Source organism: Octodon degus, unplaced genomic scaffold (genome assembly GCF_000260255.1).
Source record: "Octodon degus isolate 3935 unplaced genomic scaffold, OctDeg1.0 scaffold00011, whole genome shotgun sequence".
Taxonomy (NCBI): Eukaryota; Metazoa; Chordata; class Mammalia; order Rodentia; family Octodontidae; genus Octodon; species Octodon degus.
Window position 1 is genome coordinate 26,023,053 of NW_004524587.1, and position 19,286 is coordinate 26,042,338.

At 52.0% G+C, this 19,286-nt stretch overlaps 1 protein-coding gene across 11 annotated transcripts in view; it reads left to right on the top strand.

Annotated features, from left to right (window-relative positions):
* The window catches only part of Kifc3 (kinesin family member C3), an 89,496-nt gene that overhangs the window by 36,213 nt on the left and 33,997 nt on the right, over nt 1-19,286 (top strand). For 2 of the 11 annotated variants that reach the window (XM_004625942.2, XM_004625941.2), the window contains exon 1: nt 17,882-18,046. The exons of 8 other annotated variants lie outside the window; for them this stretch is intronic. The gene's annotated coding sequence lies outside the window, so the exon portion shown is untranslated. Of the gene's footprint in view, nt 1-17,881; nt 18,047-19,286 lie in introns of those variants that run through there. One more of the 11 variants, XM_023709283.1, reaches the window with a different exon arrangement.

A 19,286-nucleotide genomic window follows, 5' to 3' on the forward strand; every position in this document is an offset into this window, starting at 1 on the left:
TTGGGGTCTGAGGTAACCTGGAGCAAACTGACATTTTGGAGCCTCAGTTTTCTCATCATAAAACGAGTACGGTGACTTTGCCGGCTTTAGGCCACGGCCAGGGACTGGCAGAGGCCCCCGGGGGTGGGCTGCTTCCTGACCTCCTACTAAAAGGACCTCTCAGGCCTGCCTCCGGTCTCGGTGTCATTCGGGCGCACCCTGCAGGGAGGCTGGCTGGGTCAAGGCAGGTGGGACCGCAGTCAACTCCGACCCCAGTCCAGAGCCATCAGGGCCCTACATGGCTGTGTGTTCAGGGCGCCACCCTCAGGCCAGCGAGCAGATCTAGGCAAAGTCGGTGGCCTGCTTGGCCCCACCCCCTCACGGTGTTTCTCACCGCGGCGTCTGCACGTAGGCGGCCCAGCGCAGGGCCTGGAACCCGGCTCCACCAGTGACTTGCTGAGCCGGTTGCTTCACGTCAGAGTGCTTGCCTGGGAAAGGGACAAAATTACACTTCTGTGTCACAGGGCAGTTGCAAAAGTGACACCAGATGACACAGGTCAGGGAGCTTGGCACACTCAGGGCCATGTCACAGGGAGGAGGGACAGGGCTGCTTCCTCTTCTGTCGTCCCTTCTGGAGTGGGGTGTGGGCCACAGTAAAAAGCCATAGACAGAGGGGTAGAGGCAAACCCAGAGTGCCAGCTGCTAACTTTGAGCCAGTACTTCACCCTGCCATGCCTCTGCTTCTTCCCCTGGAAAATGGGACAATGATAGAACATGTTGCAAGGTGTTTTGGGAGAATAAATGTTAACACTTGATTTGGTATGTGTGCATGAGTGGTATTAGAAGGACTGAATGCAGGGCCTTTGCACTGAGTCCCATCTCCAGCCCTTTTTTTGACTTCTGACTTTGAGACAGGATCTTGCTGAATTGCTAAGGTCGGGTTTGAATTTAAGTCCTTCTGCCTCAGCCTCCTAGAGTGCTGAAATGAAGGTGTATACCACCATGCCTGGGTAAATGAGCAATTCATGGCGCCTAATTGGTATTTGGTATGTAGTGAGTGCTCTAAGTAGACGTGAGGTTTTTGTTTTCCTTCTTGGTATTGGTTGCAGGTGGCAAGGTGGCTTCTATCTTCAGAAACTTCTACAAGGAACGTGAGGTTTTGGAAGTGGGAGTTCGAGGTCCTTTCTGTTCTAGTGTGTGAGAAATACACATTCCTTGATTCTTCAGTAGTCTTTAGCTCAGAGAACAAAGGGGAGCTTCCGGTCACCCAAGGAAGGCCTAATGGTTGCTAATGCCCAAACTGGTGACTCCTCAGGCTCAGAAATTGACTGTGCTATCAGGGTGACCATAGCCTTGACAGGTCACCCAGGCAGCAGGAGGCCCTGGCGAGGAATTTGGAGGCAAAGACGAGGAAGGCAAGGGATGCCAGGAGTGCCACATCTCCATCATTTGGGCAGGGATGGATCTTTGGCCCAGCTCTGAAATTGTGGAAACTGCCCTGGCTGGAGTTCCAGCATGTGACAGGGCAGAAGGTGGTCAGCCAGGGTCCTTGGCCTTCTGGACTCAGCTATTGTCACCTCTTCAGGGAGGGCAGAACCCTGAGACAGAGCCAGCAGGACACGGAGACCTAGGAGGCTCCTGGGGCCTGTCGCTCACACCAGCCTCCGCCTGTACAACTCTGGCTCCTTGCAGCTCTGCTTTGTGGACCTTGAAGGGGAGACATGAGGTTACACTACCTGGATGCAGCTTTCCTGGAGTGACTTTTGTGAACCCGAGCATTAGCGGCTGCTGGTGTAAAATATTCATGCTTGACTGGGTGTGAGTCCGGCCTTCCTGTGGGGTCTGGTTTCACTGCTCCAGGCAGCAGCTGTTGGCAGGACCTGCGACCCCACACCGGGGTGCCACCCAGGAGCAGTGTGGCACCTTTGCATGACAGCCACATCCTGGGACCCTGAGGTCACTGTGGCGCCCATGAGAGGTATGTATCCCCCAGTGGAAGCTGGGGGAAGCCTGACTTTTAGAATAGGAACTGAACTGTTCTGACTGTGACAGTAGAATAAACTGATGGCTTCCTGGATTGTGGTCATGGTCAAATACCCGCCGACACAGAAGTAATGGTAAGATACAGTGTTTCTTTTCTTTTTCTTTCTTCCTTTTTCTTTGAGACAAAAATCTTGCTCTGTGGAGCGATTGGCTTTGAACTCCAGCCTTGGCCTCGAACTCAGGGATTCTTCTGCCTCAGCCTCCTGAGTGTAAGAAATGTAGGTGTCCATCACCACACTGAGCAGAGAGCAATTTTTCTATGCCTATTGTAGTCCCATCTCCCTTTTCCAAGATTTTTTTTACTTTGTTTTAGACAAGGTCTCTCCCTGTAGTTCAGGTGGGCTTTGAGCTTGCTGTGTAGCCCAGGTTAGTCTCAAATTTGTGACCTCCCTGCTCCAGCCTCCTGAGTCCTGGGCTCCCTTCCAAAATTTAGTGGGAGAGCCTGTGAACTCCATTCAGATACTGAGTGAAAAATAATTGCATAGAGAACCTTTTTTTTTTTTTTTTTTTGTAGAACCGGGGATTGAACTCAGCGGACCCTAATTTTCATCAGCTTCTCAGAAGGCTGAAGGGAGGCTTAAGTTCCAGCTTAGCCTGTACTGTTTGAGCTTAGATGGCTTAAAAACAGTCACATAGCTTTACAGAGCAGTGTGCCAGTTTGGCTTTACAAGAGCTGAAGAAAGCCAGGCAGGGTGGCCCACGCCTGTAATCCCAGCACTCAGAGGGCTGAGACAGGAAGGTCACCGAAAGTTCCAGGCCAGCCTGGATTACATGTCAAAAAAAAAAAAAAAAAAAAAAAGCAAGCAATCCTCAAACAAAATAAAGAACCAAAGGAGATGGAAGCATGCAACGCCAGAGCCAGGGCTGGGCAGAGGCGGCTAATTTGGGTGGGCAGCTGCCACCGCGCTAAATTAAGCAGGTGGCTGAGGTCAAAGCCTGACTCACAGATGGCCCCACAGCGGCCTGGGGAGCTAAGTGGAGTGGCGTCCTCACTGTGCAGTGTTTAACAGCATGCATGCAAGCTTGTATCCTCCTCGTAATCACACGTATCTAGGCTTTCATGATTGAGCTCAAAGCGCTCACTGAGGGCCCATCTGTCCTTCTTGAGGGACCTCCCAGGCTGGCTGGGGAAGTCGGTCTTGCAAAGAGCCTGGTATTTTGGGGCCAAGGATGAAGGGGTGAAGTAGACAGTGGCTCAGGAGACTGATGGTCGTGCCTTGCCTGCCTCACCCTGGTGTAGGGCTCACCTCGCCCTCACCAGGTCACTGGAGGGAGGTCAGTCTCCTGGGAGGTCACCCATGTGGCAGAGCAGCCTGGGAGCCCCAGGGGCAGGGCAGTCACCTGCCTGGTGGGCTGGGCTGGGGTGAGTCGTGCTGTAGGCCACATTCCTTGGCCATGAAGTGCCCTGTCACCTTTCATCGCTCATCCTTCACATAGTGTTCCAAGCAAGGGGATGGCTCAGTGGGCTTGGGATGAAGGTTAACAATTTGCTTGGGGTGCTGCATGAGGTGGCTAAGGCAGGGGGATCCCCATGAGTTAGAGGCCAGCCTGAGCTACAAAGCAAGACTTTGTCTCAGAAAACCAAAAGAAAGAAAGAAAAACCACTTTGCCTGAGGCTTCTTCCTTCTACCCATGGCGTTCCTAGTAATCCTGGCCCAGGTTTACTGTATTGCTTTGAAATATCGCATGCAGGAAATCCTTTATTTGAGTAGCAGGTCACTGGCCCAGCTCTTAGGTGGGCTTAGACATCCTGTCTGTACTCTGCTGCTCCCTGTAACCCTATCCCTGACCAAAGAGGTGGCCTCAGGGGCTCTGTGGTGCCTGGGAGTCTCACGGAGGCTCACTGTACACCCACAACATTCAATTACTGGTCGAGGATCCCGTGTCTGAAATACTTGAGACCAGAAGTGTTAGGGACTTGAGATTTTTTCTGAATATTTGCATCTGTATGATATTTTTGGGATGGGAACCAAGTCTAATTCATTTATGCTACATGTATACTTTATACACATGGCCAGAAGATGATTTTGTACACTGTTTAAATATTTATTTATTTTTGTCTCTTTGAGACAGGGTCTTGCTATGCAGTTCAGGCTGGCCTTGAGCTTACTTTGCAGCCCAGGCTGGTCTTGAACTTGCAACAATCCTCCTGCCTCCTGCATGCATGCTGGGATTACAAGTGTGTGTCGTCAGGCCAGCTGTACACTGTTTTTAGTGTATCTGTCTTTTAATTGACCTGTCACATGAAGTCAGGTGTGGGATATTCCAGTTGTATCAAATCAAGTACATCAGTGTTTAAAAAGTCTCAGGGACTGGGGTTTAGCTTAGTGGCAGAACAACTTGCCTAGCATATATGGGCCCTGGGTTGGATTCCTACCACTACACAAAAGAAGAAGAAAAAACCTTTCAGAGTTTGGAGCATTTCAGATTTGGTATTTCAGGTTCAGGGATGTTTAACCCATATAAGTTTCACCTGGAAGTAGGACACTCAGCCATCCTAGTACTGAGGAATTTCCCAGAGTGCAGCACTCTAAGGCCAGGCCAGCTCGAGGCAAAGGGCTGAACTGTGTCTGTGTCCCCAGAGGGGCTCCGTGGCCCATCGAGGGGGTAGACCACACATGTCTTTTTTGTCTTCCACAATTATAGACCTTCCCAAAAAGCTGCAAGAAGAATATAAAGACTTCTCAGTCTTCCCTACCCAGATGCTCTAGGTCTTAGCATTTTGCCACATTGTCCTGTCTGCACTGTGTAAGAAGAGGCTGCAGACATGGTACTTGTGTCCCTCCCAATACATCAGCGTGGGCTTCCTACGGATGAGACGCTGTCATCCAGGACCAGTGCACAGCAGTCAGTCAGGATTTCAGTGCTGGAACACAGCACTGCCCTCTAACCCACAGACCACGCAGGGGTTCTGACAATTTAAGGCGAGAGGAAACCCAAATTCAGCCTCCACATGCAGCTGTCTTGTCTCTCCTGTCTTTTTCAATCTGGAAACAGCTGCTGAGGTTCTCTGTGTTCTGTGACACCGAGTGTGTGTGTGTGTGTGTGTAGTGTGCTGGAGATGGAGCTCCGAGGCTGCTCATGATCCTACATCCCTACCCCTTTTTTTGTTTTTATTTTGAGACAAGGCCTAAAGTGCCCATGCTGGGCTTGAATGTATCCTCCTGCTTCAGGCCCCTCAGTGCTGGGTTTGTGGGTACGCACCACCACTTCTGGCCACCTTGGCCAGGCTGGTTGTTGTACTGAGTGCCTGGCACATAGCTGAGCATCCAGTGCGCCTTTCTGGCTCCTTCATGGATTTTAAGGGACAGGGACCCAGGCCCTCCATTGCTCGGGCTCAGGCTAGGCCTTGCCTGTGGCTGCTTGTCATGCAGAGGTGGCCCTGGGTTGATGTGTTTGTTTGTTTTGCAGAGCACAGTTTCTTAGTCACAGGTCTCTGTGCCCGGGGAATGTTTGTGGTGTTTTGCTTCCAGGTCTTGTCTTTGGTTTCTGGTCTCTGAGGGCAGCACATGGTGCTCGGGGTCTCAGTCCTCCCTAGCTAGAATGGTCCCCAGCTCCTGCAGAGACAAAGCTAACCTGCCAGCTTTCCTCAGGCTGCGAAGGAAAGGCAGCCATTAGCCTTTGGTCCTTTGGAGAGAGGCCAGCAGGGTGAAAGTTCAGCTCCCAGGCTTAAATCTCTGCCTGTCAATCCTCCGAGTTGCTGCTGTGGGCTGGGCTGCATGACATGGACAAATGGCCCCTTCCCTGGTCTGGTCTCTGGCGGTGGCTGTGGCTGAGGCAGCACAGGGTCACCAGCCTCCCCTTTGTGGCCAGAGGCAAAGCACTGCCTCACGCTATCAGCTCCTCCAGGAAGTCTCCCTGGCTTTCTCACTGAATCTGGCAACTCCTCCAGGAAGTCCTCCCAGCTTTCTCACAGTCTGGTCACTACAGGAAGTCCCCCTGGCTTGCGGCCCAGTCGCCCCTCCACTCTCCTGGTATTTTCCCAGCAGATTATACTTGGGGATTAGCTCCAGGCCTTTCTCCTTACCACATCCACCTGCCAGTCTAGTCCATTCAGAGTCCACAGGTCACTATGAATCAGTGTCTGCTCCTGACTTCATTCATCGTCCATTCAGCGAATACCCCTGCAGCCCTGTTGTGTGCACGGCAGTGTCGCAGGTACTGAGGTCAGCAGGGAGCAAGACCAAGTCCTTATCTGGCCATGGCCTTGGTGGCTCACACCTGTGATGTCAGCTACTTGGGATGCTGAAGCAGGATTGCAAGTTCCAGACGAGCATGGACAGTTTAGCAATATACCATCTCAAAAAAGGAAAAGGGCTGGGAGTGGAGCTCAGTGGCAGAGCACTTGCCAGCCTTGCATTGAGCCAGTACTGTAAGAAAACCAAGCACAAGTTTTTGTCTTTATTTTTTATTTTTATTTTTTAAACATTTATTTATTTATTTATTTAGTGTGTGTGTGTGTGTATGTGTGTGTGTGTGTGTGTGTCCAGCTCAGCCCACCAGGGGGCAGGGCTGGCTGGCATGTGGTGCTGGAGGATCGAACTGTGGTCCCTGTGCTTTGCCAAGCCTGCTTCAAGTAGGTGCTTTAGACCACTGAGCCATCTTGCCAGCCCCAAATATTCCCTCTCTCTCTCTCTCTTTTTTTTTTTTTGGCAGAACTGGGGATTGAACTCAGGTCCTTGTCCTTGAGCTTTCCAGGGAGGCGCTTATTCCACTGAGCCATCTCCCCGGCCCCCAAGTTTTTGTCTTTATAGGGGAAAGACAACTAAGGAGTAAACTATATTCAGGTTAAAATGGAGAAAAGAGAGAGACTGACTGGGAGCCACCGACAGGCTGCTCTGATACGTGGGAGCCCGTGTGCAGAGCGCAGGGAAAGGCACTGCAGGCAGAGGGAGCACCACGGGCCAGGCCCGGTGGCAGTTTGGGAACGGTGGCAGCTCCAGTCTGTGGAGTTGGAGTTGAGAGGAGGTGTGCGGTCACAGGGCCTGCCTAGGTAGCCTCGGTGACCCCAGGAAGGAGTTTGGGTTGTGTTGTGCTGTGAGCCACACAGAAAGCCACTGAGGCTCTTTTTTTTTGTTTTTTTTTTTTGTTTGTTTGTTTTGTTTTTTTTGAGGCTCTTAAAGCTAGACAGGTATGCAGCCTCCTTTATAGTTAAGACCATGGTTGTCTCTTCCAGGTCCTGCCTCCTGTGTCCCCCATCCTTTGCACTGTTGGGGAATCCTGGCTTGTCCTGGGGTCCTCAGCTGGGAAAGCAGTCATAACAACAGGGCTTTGTGCAGCTCCTGTGAACATTCAGGGCGAACGGTTGGATGTCACTTGCAGCCAGGCACAGGGCTGATGGTGGGCTGAGTCTGAGCTGCCACCTTCACAGGCGGAGGAACAGTGCCTGCCACATCTGTCCCTGCCTCCCAGCCCCCAGCTCAGCTGCTTACTGCAAGGGGTGTGTGTGTGTGTGAGAGAGAGAGAGAGAGAGACAGAGACAGAGACAGAGATAGAGACAGACAGACAGCAATAGAGATAGAGACAGAGACAGACACAGAGATAGAGAGGAGACAGAGAGATAGAGACACAGATGGACAGACAGAGACAGCAACAGAGAAGAGACAGAGACAGAGAGAGAGAGAGAGAGAGAGAGAGAGAGAGAGAGAGAGAGAGAACAAATGAGAACGAACCAACCAGGGCCTTCACAATGAACTATATCCCTGGTCCTAATTTTATTTTATTTTTTTACATCTTGAGATAAAGTCTGCTAAGTCAGGTTGAATTTGAATTTGTGATCCTCCTGCTTCAGCCTCTCAAAAGTACTGGGAGTTTAAAAGTGACTTCACGTGCTGGGAGCATGTGTCATCCCAGTCAGATTCTTGACCTGGATTGCTTCCACTTTGTAACCATTTAAACAGCTGGGCTGATAGTTGAAGCCAGCCTAAGCCACAGATTCACAGCACCTTTTGTGAGCTGGCCAGTGTGTCTAAAGCATGTATGATCAGTAAATACAGTGACGCCACTGATTCCTCAGTGCAAATAGCCTCAGCTGGCTCAGCCACAAAGTTCCCAAAGGTCCGGTTTGATCCCCCTTGTGGGCTCACCTGGTGGACCTGCCCTGTACCAGTTATGCAAGTTTGGCCCACTTAATTAACTGAGGCCCTGGTTCTGTGTGGACCGTAACCCAGCCCCTTGGGGTCTCTACTGGAGGCAGGAAGTGCCGTGATGGCGGGGAATGAGCTGCCTGCCCGGGGGGAGATGGTGGTGTGATGCCTGGGACATCCCCTGGGTTGCAGCCAGTTCCTGTCCTGGTGATATGCCCTCTGGCAAGTTGCTTAAACTCTTGAGTTTCTTATGTATAAAATGGGGTAAGAGACATATCCAGGAGTTGAGAGGATTCCCTGTGATCAGTGGGTTGACCAGTATGTCCACCCAGAACCTGGGAATGTGTACCTATTTAGAAATAAGTTCCCTGCAAATGTATACAGAATGGGCCTTGATCCAGTATGACTGGTTTTCTTTTCCTTTTTTGCAGTACCAAGTGTTGAACCTAGCTAAGGCCTTTGCATTAAACTACATCCTCAGCCGTTTTTATTTTATTTTTTTAAATATTGATTTTATTTTTTTAAATGTTAAATTTTAGTCTCATCCATTCACTAAATTCCCTAGACTGGACTCAAACTTGCAGTCCTCCTGCCTCAGCCTTCCAGAATGCTAGAATTATAGGTGTGGGCCTTGACATCTCCCCTGGCTGGTGGAGCAGCCTAGCATCATTAGGACCCTAGAATCCTGTCTCTCTCTCTCTCTCTCTTCTCTTCCTTTCCCACTGAGAGCTCTCATTGTGCAGCTATCTTTCCTAAGAAGAGAGCCGCCATGGGAGGCGGACAGGGCCTGGAGGGCCCCATCCACAACCAAGGAAAAGCGAAGCTGGCTGCCATTCCTTAGGAACTATGAGGACTCCAGGAAGGAGTCCTGCCTAGCACCTTTGCTGATACCCTGGAATATGTGCTTGCAGCCTCCAGAACCAGGAAAGAACACATTTCCGATGGTCTCACCTGCCCAGATGGTAGTGATTTTGATTACCAAAACCACAGGAAATCAATACACGTGCCAGTCCAGGAAAAGCTCTCAGTTCCATGGCACAGGTAGTAGCTGTTGCTGCCACCATCCACAGTGTCATTTCTGGGAAAGGCAGGCTCTGATGGCTGTGGACCAGTTTGGGGAAGCCCTTTGGTTCCCCTGACCACAAGTCTTGCAGCCTGGGGTCACCATCTCCTGTTAACCCTGCCTGGAGGATGTGGCTGGCTGTCTTAGGGATGCTGTTTGGTGGCCCTGAGTCTGGAGGGGCTAATGCTGGGGGTGGGGTGGGGCGGGGCTCTGTGCATCCCTGTTGTGAGAGGGAGGTGGCTGCTGGTGCCCGGGCCTTCTGGGTGACAGCAGTCCAGCCTGGTTGTGGAGCTGGTGCACAAGGCCTCCCAAACCTGTCCAGCAACAGCATTCCAAGGACGCTCTGGAGCTGCTGGCTGCCATTCCACAGCTGCTGGTGGTTTTGTAATGCAGACAGGAACGTCAGAGAGGCAAGGCCCTGGCTCACTTGGGCACTTCTGAGCCCGGGAAGGGTTTCTTGTGCTAGCCAAAAGCCTGGTCCCTCTTCTGGCTTCTGTTCCTCAGTGGAACCCGGATGACTATGCTGGAATGAGCCACAGCTGGGCGGAGCCGAGGGCAAGCCCAGACCTTGTCTCCCTCTCTCCTCCTCAGGCCCTGTGCATTTGCAGGATTTCCCACCTAGCTTTCCGTTTGGAAAGCATGGCATTTAGGGTGGCCTCAGGCTCCCTGCTGGAAGCTACAGGCCAGACACTCTGGTGGCTCCAGCTCAGCAGAGTGGGGTGATGGGTAGAGAGCCTGGAGTCAGCCTACAGGGCTTCTGGAGATGTTTGGAGGGGACAGGGACTCAGAAACACAGGGCCTTTGGCCTTAGAGAGCAGTTTCCGGATGTTCTGTTCCCATGGCCTTGAGCTGGCAGCACCAACCCTGAAGCTGTTCTGGTTACAAATGTGCCTCCAGGACCCCAGCTCGAGGTCACCACCAGCCAGGCAGCCTGTTCACCATGGTTTCTGTGCTGAGGACAGCTCTAGTGGGAGAAGGGAAAGCACTCTGAAATCCTAGCTAGTTGTGAGGCTGAGACAGAAGGATCACAGTTCCAGGCCAGCCTGGGCATCTCAGGGAGACCATATCTAAAAATAAAAAGAGCTAAGGGTATAGCTTAGTTCTTCCTGGTTTAAGCCCCAGTAATAACAGGGGAGGGGAGGTAAATAATAATTGTAATCATCTTTTTTTTTTTTTTTTTTTTCCGGAACTGGGGATTGAACTCAGATCCTTGTACTTGCCAGGGAAGTGCTTATTCTACTGAGCCATCTCCCCAGCCCAAATGTGATCATCTTGACAGTTATAATTTCTCCATTTGTAATGTCAGTAACTGTGTCCACCTTGCTGGGTACTATAAGGATTAAATGTGATTGTGCACATAAAATACTTAGCACGTGGCATATATTAAATACTCACTAAATAATACCATTATGAGGACACTGAGGCTCAGAGAGGTTAAATCTCCAAGTCATACAGCAGGGAAGCCTGAATAGGGAGCTCTGCTGTAATGGAGCAGATGGATGTGTTCCCCCAGAGTCACCACTGCCGTGCCAGGTGAGTAAAGGAAGGGAAGGTGGTCTTGGCTTCTCAATGCTCAGTCAGGAAGCCACACAGAGGACTTCTTGGTATCTTCCAGAGGTCTCACAGGTGCATGGCTGCTGCCATGCAGGTTCCTGCAAGACCCAACAGGGTCCCTTTGAAAGAGGTGTCATGGCCAGGGATGGCGGTCAGAGTTGGGCAGGGTGGCTGCAGGCAGCTGGGAAGAGCCCTGGGAATGTGCTGAGGAGTGGGATAAGGACACCCTGACCACCCTGGGGAGGTAGAGTGGTGCAGGGGCTAGGAACCCAACAGAGGCCAGCGTCATGGGGTCGTCCAGAGTGGGGCCCCTCATGGTGTAAGTGCCACATGGAGCAGCACTCCTGTTGCCACAACCCACTGCCTGCCTATGCCATGTGGCTTTTTGGGCCAGGGCTTTGCAGCAGCTGAGGCTCCTGGTACCCAGATCTCTTCCCTCCAAAGGCCTGAGTTATGGGCCCTGAGCAGTGTTGGACCAGATCTGTGCCATGCACCGAGTAGAAATCTGCATTACTGCCTGGAGCCTCGGCAGGTGCATGAGTGGGTCCCTCAGGATGCCTGCAGCCCACAAGGTGTCTCCTCTGTTGTTCCTGAACTGGACAGGGCCATCCATGCCATGTGGCCCAGTGTCATGCGCTGCCTGCTTGCGAAGATTTACACCAGAGGCACACCTTGGGATTCTTCCCTTCCACTGGGAATTTGCCCTCACAGAAGGGAAGAAGCCCACCCCTCTCGTTGGCCAATTTAGTCTTGCATCCCTGCCCCTGGCTGAGGGTCCAGCATGTGTTGGCCCTGTCCTGGTGAGAGCCACACCTGCATGCAGCCCTTGCACTTCCCAGAGCACAGGGCCTGCTGCGGAGCTGTGGGCAGCAGCAACTTCCACCCTCGCCCTCTGGGGTCTGCCCCTGGCCCTAGGACTCCTGTCAAGCTCTGTCTGCAGGGCCCCAGGTGAGCAACACCATGTTCTGCTGGGCAGGGTCTCTCCTGCTTGGGCTCCATACATTTTTGTGCCATCTTCCCCTGGGTAAAGGAGGAAGGGCCCAAAGACTTGCATCCACTTCTCTGGCGCCAGTGTGTGCTCCCTGGGGAACTCCATGTGCTCCTTTCCTGGGGTCTGAATAAGGCGGTGGTACTTGGGGGGGGTGACAGGGACCCCACTTGCAGAAGTCAGATTCTAAAGGCAGTCCTCGCTCAGGATCTCCCTCTTCTCCTCAGACCTGCAATCACCCTTTCTCAGTACCACCCACTTCAAGGCGGAGCAGGGCGGTCACCACCCACGCTACCAGAGACCCTTTGGGAAGAACTCTGCCTGGGTTCAAATACTAGGTTGGGGACACAGCTCCTGCTTTGTAACTCTTGCTTTGTGGGAGTGCAGTGCTGGGGATGGAACCCCAGGTCTGAGCTCGATGGGCGAATGCTCTCATGCTGAGCAACACCCTTAGTCCTTTCTTTTCTTTCTTTTTTCTTTTTTCTTTTTTTTTTGGTGGAACAGGCCCTTGAGCTTGCCAGGGAAGCACTTATTCCACTGAGCCATCTCCCCAGCCCCAGAACCTTAAGCGTCATTCCCTTTCTTTTTTTTTTTTTTTTTGTGGAACCGGAGATTGAACTCATGCCCTTGCGCTTGCCAGGCAAACACTTATTCTACTGAACCATCTTCCCAGCCCAGTCCTTTTCATTTTGAGAGAGTCTTGCTAAGTTGCCTAGGGAGGCCTGGTGATCCTCCTGCCTCAGCTTTCCTGAACAGCTATTATTCCAGTTGGGCACCACCGCATGTGCTTAACACCCACCTTTTTCAGTGTTCCACGCCACCGTAGTTCCTACACATTCATGAGCCTCCTGTACTTGTTCTCATAACGCAGTGTCTCAGTTACTCTATTGTTTTGTTTTTCACTTATAGGGATTAAACCCAGGGCCTCTGCACTGAGCTACATCCCCACCCCTTTTTCTTTTTATTTTGAGACAGGGCCTTGCTTGCTCCCTGTCACTTGGACGCTGGTGACAGTGGTGGGGCAGGCGGATGTTGGGCCTCTTGGGATGACTAAGAGCTGAGAGCCAGCCGTGGGAGGCTGGTTAATCAGCAGCGTCAAAACTTCCGCAGCTGTTTGCAAACAAGGGCGGCCCAAAGAGGAGGGGGAGGGGAAGGGAGAGGAGAAGGCGAAGGGTGGGGGAGGGGGGAGGCTGGGGTTGGTACCCTGCTGCATAGCCCTGCAGGTGAAGCTGCAGCTCAGGGGCAACCATGGAGGGCAGTGCCAAACGGTGGGCAGAGTGGTCAGGGACTAGGGCTGGGTTTTGTAGACTAGGGCTTTCCCTGCAGACACTACCCCAGCCTCAGCCCCAGCCCTTGAGGGTTTTTTTTTTTTTTTTTCCAGGAGGACTGACTGACTGCAAAAGTCAGCAGGCAGCTCTAGGGTGAGGTGACAGCACCAGGTTGCAGGCCACCGTGCTGCAGGGTGGTGGGGTGGCCTGGAGCCACCTGGAAGGTAGCTGGGGACTAAGAGCAAGCCTGAAAGGGAGCCTGAGCCAGTGCCCTGCTTCTGTCAGGCCCCGCCTGGCTGATGGCTCCTCCCGGCTGACAGCTGTCACTCAGACATTGCCCCACATGCCTTGTGCTTGCAGCAGCGCCAGCCAGGGCCAGAATCAGAGATCCAAAAGAAAATCTGTAAATTAGAGTGAAAAGTAGTTCTCTTCAAAAGATGCTGCCAACGCCTGTGTAAATTTGGTACAGCCCTGCTGAGGGCAATCTGGTGACGTGTCGGAAGCAAAACAAAATGCTGAGATTCTATTCAGAGTTTATGAAACAGCTCCTTTTCTCCCCTCACCCAGACTTCATGGGCATGTTGGGGGACAGTGTTGAGAGTAACGCTGTCTGTAAAGGTGAAAATTTGGGCACTGCCCAGATACTGGCCCACCAGCGTGGTCTGCTCGGTCCAGGTGTCACCTCTCTGTGGAATATTATGTATCCACTAAAAGTGATGATACCCTTCAGTGGGGGACCCTAGTGGTACACGGGACCTCAGCCTCGGCTTCAATCTGGGGTCTGCATAAAAGAGCAAGCCTTGGTAGGAAAAAATCATCTGGACAGCATTGCTTAAATTGTGGCTCAGCTGTGTTTCACCCACTGCAGTTTGTGCTTGTAGAGGTGCCAGCCATAGGCCAGATGCTGCGCTCAGGGTGTCTTGTGCCTGCTCTGCCTCCTGTCGCGCCACCACCCAGCAGGTCAGGTCCTACTACTAGTCCCATGTTCCCAGGAAGAATCCCAGGCACCAAGGAAGTAACTAAATGGGTTCAAACACGCAGCTGCCTGGCCGCCAGCCCCTGATTTGTTCTCTTCTAATAATTCTAATGATTGTTCTCTTCTGTTTCTTTTTGCTATGGATATGTTTGCCCAAGGCTAGATACCAGAAAGAAAATCTGGGCCAGTAACAGTAAGCTAAGGGTGACTTTCTCCTTTTCTTGGCTTCTATTACATTGGTGTAGAAGAAAATCAAGTTAAAGAAACAAAAAAACACTTCTTAGGGTATAGTGGTCTGAGATGGTAGTCCCCCCTACTGGGGAGGCTGAGGCAGGAACATCCTCAAGTTTAGGAGTTAGAGACCAGCAAGCATGCAAAAATAAAATAAAAAATTGTAAAGCCATAAAGCCCCTAGAATTCGCAGCACATGAGGAGAAGCGCATAACAAAGTGAGCAGAAGTAGGACTGGGGTTAATTACTAATGCACTCTGGCTTAGTGGGAAAGCAGTTGGGAGCTTTTGTGAGGAAGGGAGGGATCCAGGTGAGTCCAGGAGCTGGGCTGGGCTTCTCTGGCTGGGCTGCTCTCGTAGCCATTCTTGCTAAATCTTTTTATTACCGGGTGCTTACTATATTATCTCCCCAATGTTTGCATTCCTCTCATTCTTTTAGATTACAGAAAATGATTAAAAAACAAAGTCTTTGTTTGCTTTGCTCCCAGTGTGCAGGCGGGAGGGAATCTCTGCCAAATCCCTTGAAGAGCAGAAGGCAGCAGGAGGTTTCGTTTCTTTCACCCAGAGAGGCAGTGGGTCCCGCCTGAGTCAGGCCACCACTGCCTGGGCAGGCTCCAGCCCACACCTCATGGTGTTGGGAAGGCTTAATATGAAGCTCTTGACACCAGAATGTTGGCTTACTTCAAGAAGCTGTTAGCTGGGCGCGATGGTGTGTGCCAGGAGGCCTAGTTACTCAGGAAGCTGAGGCAGGAAGATTGAGCCCAGGAGTTCAAGTTCAGCCCAGGCTGTATAGTGAGACCTCATCTCAAAAAAAAAAAAAAAAAAAAAAGTTACCCAAGATAATGAAAGGATGCACACATTTTGTAGCAGCAGTGTGCTCCTCACTGACCACACTGAAATAATTGTTTAAAATATCCTTTTCATTCTGATAGGAAGGTTCATGAATTCACATGAAAAGAAAGTTGGGATATGTTTTCATGCATCCCATTCTCTGAATTCTGTGTGCCCTGTGTGTCCTTAGCGGATACACATGAGACACCAAGCTGTGCGGTGAGGCTCTTCTTATTGTCCTGTCAGGAAAGGAGTTTCCCCGGACAGTAAAGGCCATCATATTGAAGGGAGGGTGCCTGCTGGTATCCTCGAGCACCCAGGACTCCAAGGAGAGCATGCACTAGCCAGATATGAGGCAGGAGGCACCAGGCTGATGGTTCAAAGCCTTTGGGCAGAGGAAGGGGAGTGTTAAGCATTTGCAAAGGGAGAGATGAGATTGGGTCTCAAGTTAACTCCTTCAGACTTGAGCATCTTGTCTGTATACTGGACTCTGGGGTGGTGTGAGGATTGAGTCAAACATCATTTCCCCTGTTTGCTGCCTTCCAGGGACAGGAACTCTTAGGCCCTTAGCTGTCTCCTACAGATGTGGATGTGTGAGAGCTTGGGGCTTTCAGGCCCTCTGAACACAAGGAGGGCAGGGCAGGGCTACCTACCTAGGGGCAGGGTGGACATGAGTATGGATTTGCAGTCTTCTGTCTGGTCTTTTTGGAGACAGCTACGCTTCTAGCAGGTGGGCAGAAAATGTCAAGGGCAAAGGCTTTTGTTGGGATGGACAGGTTGCTGGCAAATCCTCCAAAAACCCCAGTGGCCAGAAGAGAGTTGGCAGCCTCTATGTAAACTGTGAATGAAGTTTCTGGGATAGAAATGACCTTGGAGTTGGTATGCAGGTCCTGGGGATACTGTGCATTCTTCAAAACAAATTCCTACAATTAACGATTCTATTTTTTCCATTTCAAGTAAAAGTTTTCCTAGAATTTCAAAACTATCTCCTCCAACTGATCAGTTTTCTTTCTTCCTTCACTAGTGCTTTGCTCTTAATAAACTCTGGAACTTATACACATACCATGATGCGCTGTGTGTTTAGATCACTGCTGGGCTCAGAGCTCAGCTCTGACTCATACTGGGTTTGTGAATGAACTTTCTGAGGCTGGATTTTCCTTCCTAAAAAAAATGGGGCTGTGATGGTGCCTGCCTCATAGGGCGATCGGGTTAGCTCTTGTTTATAAAGAGCTCAGCACAGTGCCTGGCACAGAATTAGCTTTGAATAAATGGTCTCTATTATTTGCACATAAAAAAAAAGCTGCACTGAAGTGTTGGCTTCATTCTTCCCAGTGGGTGGGATGGTGCCACAGTGAACATCTATTACCTCTGTAACCAGAGGGAAAAGAATAATAAAAGTTATTATTAACCTAAAAATCTGCCTTTGGCTTTGCTGGAAGGAACCTGTAGTTAATGTCAGTTTAGCAACTCTTAAGACACATCTGGTTTTATACAGAAGTTTGAAAGTGGGCACTACCAACCTGTCCCAATCAACGAATAGGAGCTCGAATCAAAGGAGTTACTTGGTCAGAAGCCTTCAGGTCAGACGGGGGCTGTGAGAGGGTCACTCCTATTAGAGGGCTTGACTGGAAAGCTAACTCTCCAGGGAAGGATTCCAGGAGAGTGACATTTACCCTCTATTGGCCCTTTAATCCAGAATCTCAGAGAATAAAGCCGGCGCTAGCGCATTTCCAGATGGGGGACTGTTACTGTCCTCCTCTGGCATGTGGGACACTGTGAGGTCCAGCGAGATTCTTGACTGCCCCCCCAGCACGCAGGCGGCGGAAGCACGAGACAACCCACCTGGAGCTGCATGCCCACTCTGTTGCCCTCCTGGGCCATTCCCTGCCAAGCAGGAAGGGGCAGAATGCCCACCGCACTTGTTGCTATTGGCAGGACCATCGGCTTGTGCCCTGCTGGCTTCTGAGCAGCCACTGTCTCCTCCTTACACACTCTGGAGGGGCAAATGGTGCTGACTCCGGAACAAAATGCTGCCTCTGTTCCAGAGACAAAGAACATAGTGGCTCCTCTGGGTCAGCTGTCCCTCTGGCTGGTGTTCCCCGCTCTCCCCCAGGTCTCTTCCGAGGCTCCCAGGCACATCCTGACTGAAGAGGGCCTTCCAGGGCTGGGGCTAGGCTGGGAGCTGCTGCCCTCTGGGCATGTTTTCCCTGGCACTCATAGAGAGATTTTACCTCAATATCAAGCAGCTCCCAGCTGCTAGAGCTTTATTTGCAGGAGTGGGGCAGGGTGGGGCTGGGGGCTCCTGGGCTGGAGGCAGCCTGGTCAGTGTGCCTGCAAGAGGGGGTGAAGGCATCTTTGTGGGTTGCACAACGTGTGTGCCAGGGCACATGAGAGCTTGTGGCAGTGTGTGTAGTAATTTTGTGTGTGTGTGTGTGTGTGTGTGTGTGTGTGTAGTAATTTGTGCAGGAACACTTGTGCGTGCTAGAAAGGGAAGGAAATACGCTCGTGTCTGAGACCCTGTGAGCAAAGCTTGTGTGTGTACCTGCTGGAGAGTGTGAAAGTTCTGCACTGGGGTTGAGGCTGGGAGTACTGGTGTGAATATGAGCTGTTAGGAGTGTGCCTCAGCTTGGGGAGGAACCCTAGGGAGCTCTGGGGGCCGCTTGTGTAAAGGCATGTGTCAGCACGCCTTGGTAGCAAAAGGCGCAAATCTATTTGGGAAGGGTTGGAAGCTTGTGCACCAGAGGGTGAGCACACACGCGTGTACCAGCGCGTGCGTGGGTACAACTGCCCGAATGTGTGCAGGAGGGCTCGCATTGCCCCCCTCCCTGCCGGGTACAGCCAGTTGCCATGGGAACGCGCCGCGGCCCGAGTTAATCATTTCCTGTGGAAAGTGTGCGGGAGGGGCGGAGCGGGGCGGGCCTAGGACGGGGAGGAGGAGGCGGCGGCAGCGTGGAGCTGCTTCCAGCCGGCGGGCCGGGCCGAGCCCCGGGCGCTGCAGCGGCGTGGGGATCCTGCTTGCGCCAGGCCGGTGAGTCGGGGCCCAGCCGGGTTGGGCAATCTGGCTCCGCCTTGCTGACCGGTTCCGGGTGCCTTGTCTGGGCCGGTCCTGCCGGCGGGATCCCTGTGCTGGGACCCAGTAGGGGCATGGGGAAGGCCGGGACCCCAGATTCATCCCTCCACGCCATCCCTTGGTGTCATAAAGGCCCAGGGCAGGACATTGCCCAGTGGCAGGGCTTAGGGGCCATAGGTCCCATGGGAGCCCCTTCCGATTTCATTGGCTAGATAAGAGCGTGGACCCTACCTGGGAGCTGTGTGCCAATCAGAGACCCCTGCAGGGTCTCTCACACCCCTCTGGGCTCCGGACAGGTCTTGTCATTTCAGCCCCTCCTACGGCTCCTTGGGGGCAGTTGCCTCCCCTGCCGGGCTGGGGGTGGAGTACCATAGCCTGGCGGAGAGATTGGACTGAGGGCCTTGGCCAGTGCCCTCCGGGACAGTGAGGATTTGAGCTATGGACAGCTGCAGCTGGGGAATCCCAGCAGGCTGGGTGAGCCCAGAAGCTGCCCCCTTCCGTACCCACCAGTGAGTTAGAGCCGAACTCTGGCTGGCCTTAGTGAAGGGCCTGATCCTGCTATGTCTAAATTCTCAAGTATAGTTTGCTACCCCCACCACTCCCCAATACTTCTCTTTCAAGGTTGGGAGTTGTGACCACCCCTATCCTTTCCCCTTCTCTGGTTTCCTCTGCCCAAGGTTATATTCCCCATGTCCATGATAAAGTAGCTGTTTCCTTGGGCCAGGAGAGTCATTCGCTGGGGACTGGGAACAGCCTCAGAATGGGGCCCTGTGTTTGCAGTGATTGGACTTAAGGGACACGGAATGCTGAATTCTGCTGTCTGTAACAGCAGCAGGGAGCTGAGGCTTTGAAGTCTGAATTGGCCTGGAAAACCCAGGAAGTGTGGCTGTGTGCAGGGCAAGTCCCAGCCCTTTGGCTGCTTTCCCTGGAAAAGCAGTCCCTCTGCTGTAGCAGTCTTACCAAGTCTTGTATCCCCCTGACTTTGCAGTGTCCTTAATCTAGGGCAGGGGGGCAGAATGCAGTTCTGCTCTCTTGGTTTCAATCCAGAGGCCCACCACTGGAGCAAAGTGAATAAAATTAAATTTTTGAGCTCTTTGTATATGCCAATAGTGTTCTGAGCACTTTACATAGGCACTGTCGCATCTTTTTGCCAATGTTACAAAGGTAGACTTCTCTCTATTCTATATATGGAGGTAAC